The sequence below is a fragment of the Passer domesticus genome, chromosome 6 (genome assembly GCF_036417665.1).
Source record: "Passer domesticus isolate bPasDom1 chromosome 6, bPasDom1.hap1, whole genome shotgun sequence".
In the NCBI taxonomy this organism is placed as follows: domain Eukaryota; kingdom Metazoa; phylum Chordata; class Aves; order Passeriformes; family Passeridae; genus Passer; species Passer domesticus.
Genome location: NC_087479.1, coordinates 44,781,809 through 44,793,926, shown reverse-complemented (window position 1 = coordinate 44,793,926; position 12,118 = coordinate 44,781,809). Strand labels below are relative to the sequence as shown.

At 49.6% G+C, this 12,118-nt stretch overlaps 1 protein-coding gene and 1 long non-coding RNA gene across 2 annotated transcripts in view; one reads left to right on the top strand and one right to left on the bottom strand.

The window, feature by feature from the left end:
- Positions 1-488: 488 nt before the first annotated feature.
- Positions 489-1,716, bottom strand: LOC135303369 (uncharacterized). Its single transcript, XR_010364855.1, has 3 exons — positions 1,548-1,716; positions 1,339-1,420; positions 489-612 (listed from the first exon to the last, which is right to left on the bottom strand). It is a non-coding gene; the product is annotated as an uncharacterized LOC135303369 (long non-coding RNA).
- Positions 1,717-3,211: 1,495 nt separating this feature from the next.
- HRAS (HRas proto-oncogene, GTPase) overlaps positions 3,212-12,118 on the top strand; it is a 39,923-nt gene continuing 31,016 nt past the window's right edge. Inside the window, exon 1 of the mRNA XM_064425104.1 lies at positions 3,212-3,593. The gene's annotated coding sequence lies outside the window, so the exon portion shown is untranslated. The remainder of the gene's footprint in view (positions 3,594-12,118) is intronic.

Here is a 12,118-nt window from a genome sequence, read left to right as displayed (position 1 = left end):
CTGCCATGACACTATTCATCCTCTGAGCTTGGGGAGAGATGAGCAAGAAAACATCCCAGTATGAGAAAAGAACTTGCAGGTTTCTTGAGTCTAGCATATCTTCAGGAGGATTAAATTAAAAAATCATGAGGAATATGGTGCAATGGGGAAGCAAAACTCACAGAGATCTCTGCTTTTCTAGTATGCTCTCAGAGACATTGTCAGAGGGAGCACAGTGGCAGAGCCTTCCTTGCAAACACTTTCCAATAAAGTTTCAGTTACACAGAAAAAGTGTGCATCCAGGAAAACAGACTAGGGTGATCTCAAAAGCCATGGAAAGAACCAGAAAGCAATATGCATGATTAAAAGCCAGGTGAACTAGTAGATATGGTGACAACAGGAGACCCAGAACAAGAATAGCCACTGACACCACTAATCTACTCTCTGTGTCTGCTAAGCCTAATAAACCCTCCAGTATATCAGAAATATATGGTGGATATCTGGATGAATTTAAGTATGTATCCTTGTGAAACTAAAATATTACTGTTACCTACTTTGCTGATGATTTTGATGATCACATGAAGATCTGTAGCTGGTGAGGAAGTTCAGTTGCTCACTAAGCTCCTGGTATGTCTGTATGTCATGCAGTGGACAGCTAAGTTTTTGTCTTGTCTACAATTCCTCTCTTACAGAAGTTAAAGAGGGGGGTGAAAATATCAAGGAGTTAATTTTGGGTCACAGCACCTACAAAAATCAGTAATGTACCTTTACAGACTGAATTTAGAGTGTTGGTACAAAAAGCCATGACAAGATAAGCATGTCGATGAGTTATGGCCTTCCAACTGCAAGCTGCATAGAGTTTGGTGAAAACAATCATGAAAAATTGAAGGTATGGGAATTGAAGGTATTTGAACTCCAGTGCACATTTTGTTTTTGGAGTTTTACTGTGGCACTAAAGGACCTAAGATACTCTCACTTTCCTTTTCATTGCCCTGCATGCCAACGGACCCAGCACTTGGTTAGCCTTCCTTTCCTATCAAGCAAGTTAGAGTTAGAGCCCAGCAAACCAGACATTTTCCAATAATTAAACTCAAATTTAGAGAAAGGAAGGAATAATCTGCTCAGGAAGAACAATTTTTTACAAATAGAATGGGCTATGACCTCAGAAAATGTAAATCTATGCTCTGACAAAAGCAATGGAGTTACTTTGCTTTGCCACAGCTGAAGATCTAGTCACAGTATTTTGCTTTTTTATCAAAAAGTAAAAGGGGAAAGAAGACACTTTTAAGCTAATATCACTCCCTGTGTCTTTGCAAGTCTGTGCCATCACCCCTCTGCGATTGTGTGGTTATGACTCACCAATAGGTGATTCCGTCTCTGTCTTCCAACAGTCTGCAAACAAATAGTCCTCAGGTATCTTAGAGCCTGATGTGATCTGGCACTGAAGAATGAGCAAGAGAGAGGCAGTTTCAGTCTCCTCTTCTGGTGTTTCTTGGCTCTTGTAGGTCACTGAGAAGCCCAGGAAGCATGAAACTGAGGTTCCCCCATAGCTGTGTCTATTTTACTACCTATGTGGTGCTTGCTTCCTGACAAGTCCTTCTGGGCCACCAAGGTACAGAAAAACACAAGGCTGTTTTCAGGGTGCTTCAAAAAGCAGGATTTCTGCATGCTCCAGTACGCTGCCTGCTCGTTAGAAGCGGCTACAACAAGACGAGACAGGTAGCCCGGAGAGGCGGCGCACGGTGCGTGCGTGCGGCTGCCTGCCGAGGGGCCCAGCACCTCGGCGCGCTGCTCTGCCCTCGGCTCGCCCGGCAGAGATGCTGGCTGCCCGTGAGCTGCGGCCCTCGCCTCCCTGCAGAACTGAGAGGTCGCTCAGAGTCGGCAGGGCTTGTTAGAAGCAAGGGAAGAGTTTCGAGGTAGGTTAAAGCTTCAGCCTTTTTGTTCGGACCTGTCTGTTTGCGTGCCGGTTTTTGGAAAAGTGCTCTGGCAGGTTTGTTTGTGCTGGTGCAACACGATTGTGAGACCTGAGAAAACCTGCACAGCTCTCTCTACGGGTATCCTTAGAACGTGTTTAATCTGCTCTTGATACAAGCTCTCCAGGGCATGAGCTTTCTTTTTATTATGTGTCAAGCATAGTATCTAGAACAATGGTTTTTAGATCGATTTTCAGATTACTAGATACTTTTCTAATGGAAACAATAAATTGTGAAAGTGTGCTTGAAACATATGTCAGAGAGAACAGTGCCTTTCCAGTACCAGGAGTGCGTACTTTATGTGACACCGTATTCTGCATGAAAGTTTGATTACTTCTGCAAGCTGCTGGAAAATACAGTGACTATGCACTCCACCATCCAGTTTCCAAATAGTAATAGGGGAATCACAGTGCCCAGAGTAGAAAATGTCTGATGTACTGTGAAAGAATGGGAAGCACTGCATTGACAGGCCCGATCTCAGAACATGAAGCTTGAGTCCATCAATATTTACTAGCTCTGCTTCAGCAGTGCTCTTGTGGCACCCAAATGGGATCAGAGGAGAGCCTTTTGACATGCTTGGACCTTCATCTGAAATTGCAGTAATTGTGCTCAGACCATGCGTATCTCTGCTGCCAAGCGTAACTGAACCCCATCTGCCTTATACAGAGCCAATTCAAGTGTCTTTTCTTTTGTGGCCTTAATTGCACTTGAATAATTTGGAGTCATCTCTTTTTCTAAACATTTCCAGGGGCCAGATAAATGCGCCCTGTGAGCCGAGTTTAGCGCATCGCGTTATCAGGCAGGACCGTGACTGGCAATCAGCGCTACATTTCAGGGGTCTCTGGTCCTCCTGCCCAGAACGCCTCCGCGGGGCGCCGACAAAGGCAGCGCAGCCCGGGCAGTCCCGCGGGGAAGGGCGGGAGCGGCGGCCGCCAGGCCTTCCCCTCGCCTCGGGTGCGGGGCGCTCCTGCGGAGGGGCCGCCGCGGGGCGGCAAGCGCAGACGGGTCCCGAGGGGAAAGGCCGCGGTCCCGGCGGTGCCGGGGCGCGGGCAGCGGAGGCAGCAGGGGTCACCCGCCGGGGCCAGGCGGCGCCCAGGCCCCCCGCCCTCCGCAGCCGCCGCCGCCGCCCCAGGGACCGCCCCGCGGCCGGGCCGCGGCGGGCGGGCGGCGGCGGTGATTGACAGGCGGCGCGGCCCACCCGGAGGGCGGAGGCGGCGGGGGCCGCCAATCAGGGGCGGCGGGCGGGCGCCGAGCGGCGGGAGGGCGGGGCGCGGGCTGGGCGTGTGCCGCGGCCGCCGGCGGGGCGCGCTCCCGCTCCGCTCCCGCTCTCCCCGCACGCACATTGTCCGGGCGCGGCGGCGGCACAGCGCCCCGGCGCCCCGTGCCAATGCGGGGCGGGCGCGGCACGCCGGGGGCGCCTCCACCACCGCGGTGGAAACTTCCCCTCGCCGCCGGGCCGACGCGCGGCTGAAGCCCCCGGCGGGGAGGAGCGGAGCGGGGTTTCGCCCGCCTGGGGGGACGCCTCGTCTAGTTTGGTTTTCCCTACGTTGGAAGGGCAAAAGCGAATAGTGTTACCCGGCTTTAAACTTCCGCGCTCCGCTCTCCAGGACGCGCATCCCGGCCGGCGGGGCGGGCGAGCCGGTGAGTGACCGCCGGGAGCGGGCTGGCGCTGGGTCGCGGTGGGTGGGACGCGCCGTCGCGCAGGGGCAGCGCCCACCGCCTCGGCGGGGACGGGTCGGCAGCGCCGCCGCCACCTGTTAGCGGGGCTGCTCCCCCCGCCGCCAAGTTCGTACCCCCACTGTGCCGGGGCTGTCCCCGCCGTGTCCGGGGCGGCGGTGAAAAGGGACGGACCTTCGGCCCGCTGGGCGGCGGCGGGGCCCGGGTTGTTGGGGGCGGTGGCGGCCACCCACCTGCTCGCCTGGCCGCGCCATGACTCTGCTGCCTGGGCGCTGCCTGCCCGCCCGAGCCCCGGCAGGCCGCCGGGCTGGGAGGGCGGTGGGTACCACCGAGCCGCAGCCTCTGTACCCCCTTTGCACTCCGTGCTCTCTGCCCTCCATCCCCTGTCCTCCTTCTGCACCCACTGCACTCCTTCTGTCCTCTTCCTCCCAAGCTGCTGCCCTTTTTCCTTCCCTCCCTTGCCGTCCCGCTCCCCTCCGTGTCCCTTAGCTGTAGCCGTGTTCACCTCCTCTTCTTCGCACCCCCACTATGCAGCCCACTGCACCCGTCTTCCGTCATCCCCTTGCATCCCTCACACTGCTCCTGTGGCGCTTCAAAGGGGGAGCACCGGACTCCCCACTCTTTGCCAAAGCAGGTCCCTGCTGGGCTCTGGCACCCGCCAGGAGAGGCCAGCTCCATGGCGGTGCCGGGCGTCGCCAGGCCCGGGGCGAGGCGCGGAGGGGGCAGGCAGGTGGCGGAGGTGCAGGTATTTGTGTGCAGCTGCGAGCAAGTGAGCGAGGTCCCCCGTTCCGCGAGCATGCGGCTCTGCGGAGCTGGTGACACCTCCCTCCTCTCCCTCCCTCCCTCCGTCCCTCCCTCCCTGCTAGGGACGCTCGCCGCCGGGGCTCTGCGGCGCGCCGAGGCTTCCTGCGCCCTGCAAAGGCTGTGCGGCGTCCGGGGCTGCAGAGTCTTCGCCCCAAGGGAAGGTGCCTCTGATGGCTCACTTGGCCCATACAAGTCCTGACTGGGAATGTGTTTTAAATTGCCTCAAGCAGTGGAGCGAGCCTGGAGACAAAAGATATTGTGAGAAGTCAGAGTGGACTGATGAACTCTGAAGCTGCTGGAGAAATGCTTAGATGGAAACAGGACCGTGCAGCAGGAATGGCTTGTTAAGCCATTGCATGGCAAGCCAAGCCATTGGCTATTTCAGTGTCCTAAGTTGGATGGTCATATCTCTTGTAGCCTGTGATGTGCAAGTTGCTCCTGGGTAGGTCTTTGAAATGCAGAAAGGGTAGGAGCTCCTGGTGAGGCTGTCTCAGATGTACTTCAGTCTGGTTGGCATGGGTAGGATGTGCAGCTTGGAGCAGGAACTGGTTTTGAATGGAGGAAAACACATGAGGTTTGGTATGTGCTCAGTTAAAGAGTTGCTGTAGTCAGAATTGCTGATATGTTTATCCTTCACAGCTCTGAAGTATTTTAATTCTACAGCTGGTGATTTGTGTGATTTTCCCAAGTGTTTTTAAGGCAGCCATGTCTGAATTCATGTGTATCACCCCTCTGTGTGTCTGGTCCTTTCCTTCTCCTCGTAAAACGTTTTTCCTGTGTGATTAATAATGTGCCAACTGCTTCATTTCAGCACTGGGGAGGCTGATGCTGATTGATTTCCCTGTTCAGTCTTCTCGGTGGGTCTGGAAGCTGATGGGTGTTATCACTGCAGAAAAGTCTGCTTTTGGGTGGGAGCTGTCAGCATGTCTTTTTTTTATCTCAGCGAACCTCTTACTTCTTTTAATTAAAAAGAGATGAAGTATGCGTGGTAATACCCTTCATGTTTACATAAAAATGATCTTGTAATTAGCAATAATTATCTCAGTTTGGGATATTGCTGAGATATTTAAACAGGACTTATGACCTGAGGGACACTTTTCTGGCCCCAGGGAGTTACCCATGTGGTTCTCTCCTGTGGTGCGTTTGATTCTTGGCTGCTGCCAGTGGTGAAGGTAGAACAGCAGTGGGAGTAGCCTCGTGCTCCTCTGATGCTGGCCTAGAAAGCCATGGCCATGGTTTCCTTACTGAGCCTGGTTCTGCTCCCCAGGGTTTCCTGGCAGCCCTGCCACCACGCCTGTGGAGATGCCCTGCCTTTGATGGCTTTCACCCCATGGTCTGACAATTCGCAAGGGGACCTTGCTGTTGTCTTGGGGGAAGGGAATAAAAACAGGCTGAAGAATTGCCAAGTGACCTTTTTTTGTTTCCCAGTTCTCCCAGGGAGGTTTGGAGAAGGCTGCTGATAATGTGGGAGACTTTTCCCTGTGAGAGTAGAGATCCTGAGGCATCCTTGTCCATCTTTCACCTGACTTTCCTTCCCATTAAGAGGAGCAAAGCTCAGCTCAAACACAAGCATTTGCTTCCAGGCTGGATATGGCTCCCACTGCCTTCCCTCCTGCTACCAGTGCACCCCAAATTTACCTTTCTATTAGGCTGTTCTTGGAGCTCATCAGAGTTTCTTGGAGTGAAAAACCTTTATGGAGTAGAAAAGTTGGGGGAAACATTCAACAAAATAAGATCAAGACAAAAAGTACTGCCTATAGAGAGGGATTCCTTGTGGGAGGGTGATGATTCTCTTCTGTCTCTCAAGATGAGTTATGCAGTATACTGTATTTTTGTCAGTCTAGGAAAAGCAAAATGGTTGTGCTTCAAGTAATCTTTAATTGTAATTTATCCCCAGCTTTCTATTTCAACATTTTTGAGCTGTAAACTTAGAAACAGAACTTACTGAGCAGCTGATAATGTTGAATATATTTGAATTTTACTTGTATTAATCTAATAATATATTAATGACATGATATTTGATCAGCTCTATACCTGGCTGAAGACCACAAAATAGTGTTAATCAAACAAATTATTTGACAAATATGGATGAGATAAAATAAATGATCTATTTGCCAACTTCCGTTCAGCTGATCTATCATGGCATGTTCCTTGTTCTCTTGTCTTTTCCAGTTTTCATTCCATTTTTGCGTGGTTGATCTTTTCCTGAACTGTCCCTGGTATCTGTTTCATTTATCTCTTTTAAAGTGTCATGGTTTTCCTTCCATTCTTTCTTCTGACTCTTTCTTGAAGCTCTCTTTCCATGCTTTTTGAGTCTAAATTAGCCTTTTTTCCTCTTTTTCTCTACCTTCCTGGTGGAGCTTTTTATTGAGCACTTCATAGTCAGCTCAGCTAAATCTGGTATGCGTTTAAACCCATAAAAATGTAAAACTGAATCCAGACTCTGTCTGAGTATGAAGATGTTTGCTTGGTGGTAATGCTTCTCTGCCTCTCCCCGTGTTTTCTGGCTGTTGCAGGAAGGGTGTTTCAGCAGTTTTGGAGGTTTTCCCCAGCTCTCATTTTTGCTTGTGTTCTCCTTATGCCTCTTTCAAAAGTGAATTTGACTTTGTATCTTAAAAAGAGACCAGGATCAAATGGCAGCCCTTGTGTTGGTCCCTGGTTGTGTATCTGTGTGCAACCTGCTTCCATCTGCTGTCTGACCAAACCCAGCCCTCCTGCCAGACAGTTTTCCTTTCCTCCTGGCATCATCCTTCCTCCCCACTGGGTTTACAGCCAGGAGGTGTCTTTCAGTAGGGCAAAAGGAACACGTGCTTGGATGTTTTCTGGTTTACCTATTACTTGCAGAGTCCGTATGAAATTCAGGTTGATGAGGGTAGGTGGCAAGAGGTGACCAGGTCATTGTGCAGGTTATAGTGCATGACTGAGCAGTCACAATATTCAACTTTGATCTAGTATTCAAAAATGAAAGTCTCTTAAGAAATGAAGTTTCTGTTATAAAGAAGACTTGATTTGTTTTGTGGATTTTTTTTCTTTTTACCCTGGATGAGATCTAGGGGTGGGGAGAATAATTCAAAAACAATGAAAGGAATAGAAAACCTTGTCTTTCAGGGGAGGAAATTTGCTTTGCCTTGGCAATAAAGCTCAGGCAGTCCAGAGGGGTGTGATGTGAGTGCTCAGAGTGCGTGATTCACCTCCGCTGATGGTTGCAGTGATGTTGCAGCAGTGCATGAGCTAAGCTGTATATGTCATAGCTGATTGCTTGAAGTACTGGGAGTTATGCCACAATGCCCCCTTGTACCCTGAAGGAAAGGTCTGTGCTGTGCTGAGGTGAACAGCTCCACCTCTCAGTCTTCTGAGGGGGTTTGGGGAGCACTCGGGTGTGCTGATACAGTGAGCAATCCAGGCGACACATTGTTGCAAAGCAGAATTGATTGGGGAGGATGGAGCCAAGAGGAATATTCTTTTGCAGTTAATTATTTACTGCAGGGAGAGAGAGAAGCTGACGATGTTTGGTTTATAATTACACCTATCCAGAGGTAAATACCTCAGGATGATCTGGTTTATTCCGTGTGTTGGTACCTATTTCTCTGTAATGTGGGACCAGCACTGTTTAATGACTGGCTCAGTAAAACCAAAACCCCGTTATCAGTTTCTCACCAGTGGGGTATGGTTCTATAGCTTCCTCTGTGTGGTGCTAACTGACCTGAATGCCTACAGAGAGAACAGTCTTTCCATGCTTACTGTCTTAATGCATGACCTGTGGTGCCCATCTGACAGCAATGTGGGCTCTTGGAAAAGCTGATCTCTGTGCTGAAAGATGACTTTGTGGTTAAAGCCACAGGATTGTGAACTGGGGAGTCCTGATCCCCCATATGGCCTTAGCTAAGCTGGTTGCTTATCTCACTGGACTTTCTTTAGGAGGGATACTGACCTAGCGGTTACCAGCAAATATCCAGCCTATGTGCTGTAGGGGTAGGATGCCCTGAGTGAGGCACTCTGATAATGCAGAAACAGTGGCAGCCCAGGTACTTGTATAGTGCTATGCTGTGGGCCAAACTTTAAGAGGATTTTTCCTTTTGCATAGCTAAACCCATTGTAGATCAGACTGCTTATGTTCAAGTTAAATTCAAGAGCTGGTGGAGCTGAGTTTAAATGTGTGTGTGTGGGAGCAGTAACTTGACGAATAGAAAAAAAGAGACATTGCTGCAATGTCTCTGGGAAGATGCCTGTACGTCTTCTGCTTGTTTAGCATCCTTGAGAGAACAGCAGACGTGAAGGAGAAGCTGTGGCCTGTGAAATGAAGAGGATGTCGTGCTCTTACTGGGAGAAGAAGAGGAGCAAGATCTAAAAAGCCAGGAGTAGGAGTGAAATGAGGGATGCAGGTGTGCACAGCGGGGGCTGCTCCAGGCTGCCCTGTTCTCCCTGGGTGAGGCTCTGCAGAGAGGGAAGCGAGGAGGAGCTCAGTGGAAAAAGGCACTGTGGAGGCTGCTGCTTTGCAGGGTGGTGCATTGGCTCTCCTGCTGGTCACGGCTGAACCAAGGCATGGCTGGCTGGAAGTGCAAGTGCATGGGGCCATATTCCCTGAGAAAGGCAAAGCAGTGAAAAATCTCCAAAGAGTCTGGCCAGCAAGTGCTTGTGCCTGAGGCAAGCTGGGATCTTGTTTAGAGGCTTGCTGAGAAGTGAGCTCTGTTCATCAGCAGTTTTTGGGGTAACAGGCAGCCACCGTGTCGGCCTGCTCCAGGATCACGTTGGGCGCTCTGACACTCTGTGCTATCTTCAGCAATTCTGTGGCTTACATCCAGCTCTAGTCAGCCTGCTTCAAACCATGTGTATAGAATAAGCTTGAATGTATAAATTTGGAGCCTGCAAATGATGGATTCCATAACACTGCAGATAGCCACTTCAGGAGCCAGAGCAGTATTCCTGATGTGGCACTAGGTCCTCTGTTTCTGTAGGGATTGTAGTAGCCATGCTCCTTCCCTGCTGATGGCTTTGCATTGGATGTCAGGGGCTTAATGTTATGTGAGGGACTGGAATTCATTCTCCAGGAAAAGGCTGGGCTTGAGAAACCAGGTTTAGTTGGTATGATAAATAGATAAAACGGTAGTTGATTATGTTAAGTAAATAAAACATCACTTTTTCTTGAATGGGACTGATCCTGGCATGTGTGTATGCTAATTCTGTGATTTTTTTTTTCATTGTCTCCCCTTGGATCTCTGTCTGTAGATGCAATGGCTCTTTTTGGGTCCCACTCTGCTAGATTCGTGCTGTGAACAGCACAACTCTGCTTTGTAGAGTGCAAACCTAGTAAATGCTGGTGAAAGCAGGAGGTACCTCCTGCCTGGTGTATGCATGCACACCCCTTGCTGCTTCCCCCCTTGTGTGCAGAAGATGAATACATAACCTTACAATATAACCTTGGTCATGCAAGGTTTCTCCCAGTCTCATTTCTCCCGGCCTTTTCCTGATTTGCATGATAGTGTAAGAGGGCAGTCGGCTTTTTGTGGAGGGCTTGTCCCACTTTCCACACAGGCAGCCTTGGGCGAGTGGTCTGCTCCCTGACCTGCTTTGACAAGCATGTGCTGGCTTCTTGCTCCACTGATGTGGGAGGCAGGGTGAGGATAAGTGCTGGGGGCTAGGCAGGGGGAGGACATCGCTGTGCTGGTTGGTGGTGTCACCTCCCATCTGGCAGTCAGCGTAGCTGCTGATGGATGAGGAGGTGCACACAAATCCCTGCTTCAGTTTCTGCCTCATCGTTCTCCTGGGGTGTGTGGTGGCTGTACTGAAGACTTAGAGAGTCAGATCTGCTCTCTCTCTTCCTGAGACTACAGCATCTCCTCCATTCTGCAGTACTCAGTTGCAGCTGATGGCTCTGCAGCTATGCCAGTGGTCGCTATAATTTCCAAATATCAAGGTATTGATTCTCAAAACATATGCACTGGAAAGAAATTACTACCATGACCACAGTAAAGGTAGGAAATGGAGGTGTGAGAGAGTCACATCTAGACCTGGAAAAGTGCTTCAGCCTCTGCTTTTCCACAGGAACAAGGCTATGTACTGCTGTGGCTCATAGTCAGAGGGATATGTGCAGGGTCTCATCAGGTTTGTGGCAAAGCAGGGGGGTAGATGGATGAGGGTGGAAATCTCTGATTCATGAGCAAATTATAGTAATCTGATCCCACAATTATTGCACCGGGTTATCAGGGGCCTGACAAGATGTCCTCTGCTTCACATTCCTTGTAGCATGAACACATTGGTCGGTGCTCAACAGACATCAGTTTATACCCCTGGTGTTCCTCTTGTTCCTCTTCCTCTGTGGGGTGTTTCAAGCAGCCACCCTTTTCCAATCTGTGAAGTGCCCAGGCTTGGCTGCCCCTCGTATCTGCAAAAAAGTGAAAAATTGCCAAGCATCTGCCAGTGCCTATAGCTGGGGCACCCACTGGGCAAGGAGACACATTGTTACAACCCTTGTTTTACAGCTGGGAACTGGGAAATGAAAATTCACATTAATAGGAGGAGCCTAGAGTGGAGCTGAGAACAGAAATTGTTGTCCTTGTCTGACCTGCAAGGTCAGCCTCCCATTTCCTTTGGTAACTGATGAGTGTCAAAAGATTCAGCACCCAGCTATTGACATGTTGCTAAGCTAATTTTCTGATGAGAGAAGTGTTTCCTTATCACAATGAACCCTGAGAAGGTTTGTTTCCTTTTATCGTTTCAAGCAAGGCTGTCTTGACTGTTATTTCAATATTTTAGGTGTCTGGTCTTAGAAGTGATGTGAGTGGAGGCTGGGATGGCAGTCCTTTGCATGTCAGTCTTCCAGGCTGTAAGTGGGGCTTGTGTCCAAAGAAATGAATAGACATCCCCTGGTAAAATTGAGTGTCTTGTTATGAGTTGGCAAAACAGTAAGAAGATTTGATTAATTGAATAGAAATGCTGGAGGCCCCTGGATGGGGATTGTTTTAAAAATCAGAGGGCTTTAGGATCCTAATTTGTGTTGGTGGCAGATGATTGCAAAATGAGCAATCTCCCTGTTGGTCATCTGCACCAAGGCACTTTTTGTGGAAAGATCTAAAAAACAAGGTGTAGTTAATTCACCAAATTTTTGAAGTTAAAAAATAAAACCAACTTCCCAGGGGGTAAAAAAATAAAAAGGTGGGTTTCTTCAAGAAGCAAAAACCCTTTACTTTTTTTTACAAAGTAGTTTCTGAGGCGCCTAATCTAATCTTTCCAAAACAAATCTCTGGCAGCCAGGGCTCACATGTTTTAAAAAACGGTGTAGAAAGGGATGTATTGTGACAGTTTAATTTGTTGCTGAAAAATGCTCACCTCTGGGGTAATTCAGAGCAACCATGGAGTGGATGATAAACCTGTTCAGGATGGGAGGTGAGCAAAGGGAAGCTGCTGAGATGAAGCTGCCCATGCAGAGGTGTAATTCCTGGGATTTATGTTTGTCTTCCTCCTTTGATTCTAATGGGGCTGTAGCCTCTTCAGATATTCTAAACAGGGCAGTTGTTGCTGAGTCCTTGCTGTGGCAACAAGGGTGGTTTTGGTGATGATTCTCTGAGGGAGATGGTAGGGAAGAGCCTCTGGTACTAGCCAGCTTTAGAGATGAAATGGGGGAGGATTACAGCCCATACGGTACACGTCTGTGGCTGGGGATTTGTACAGGGCAGCTGGTAGGATTT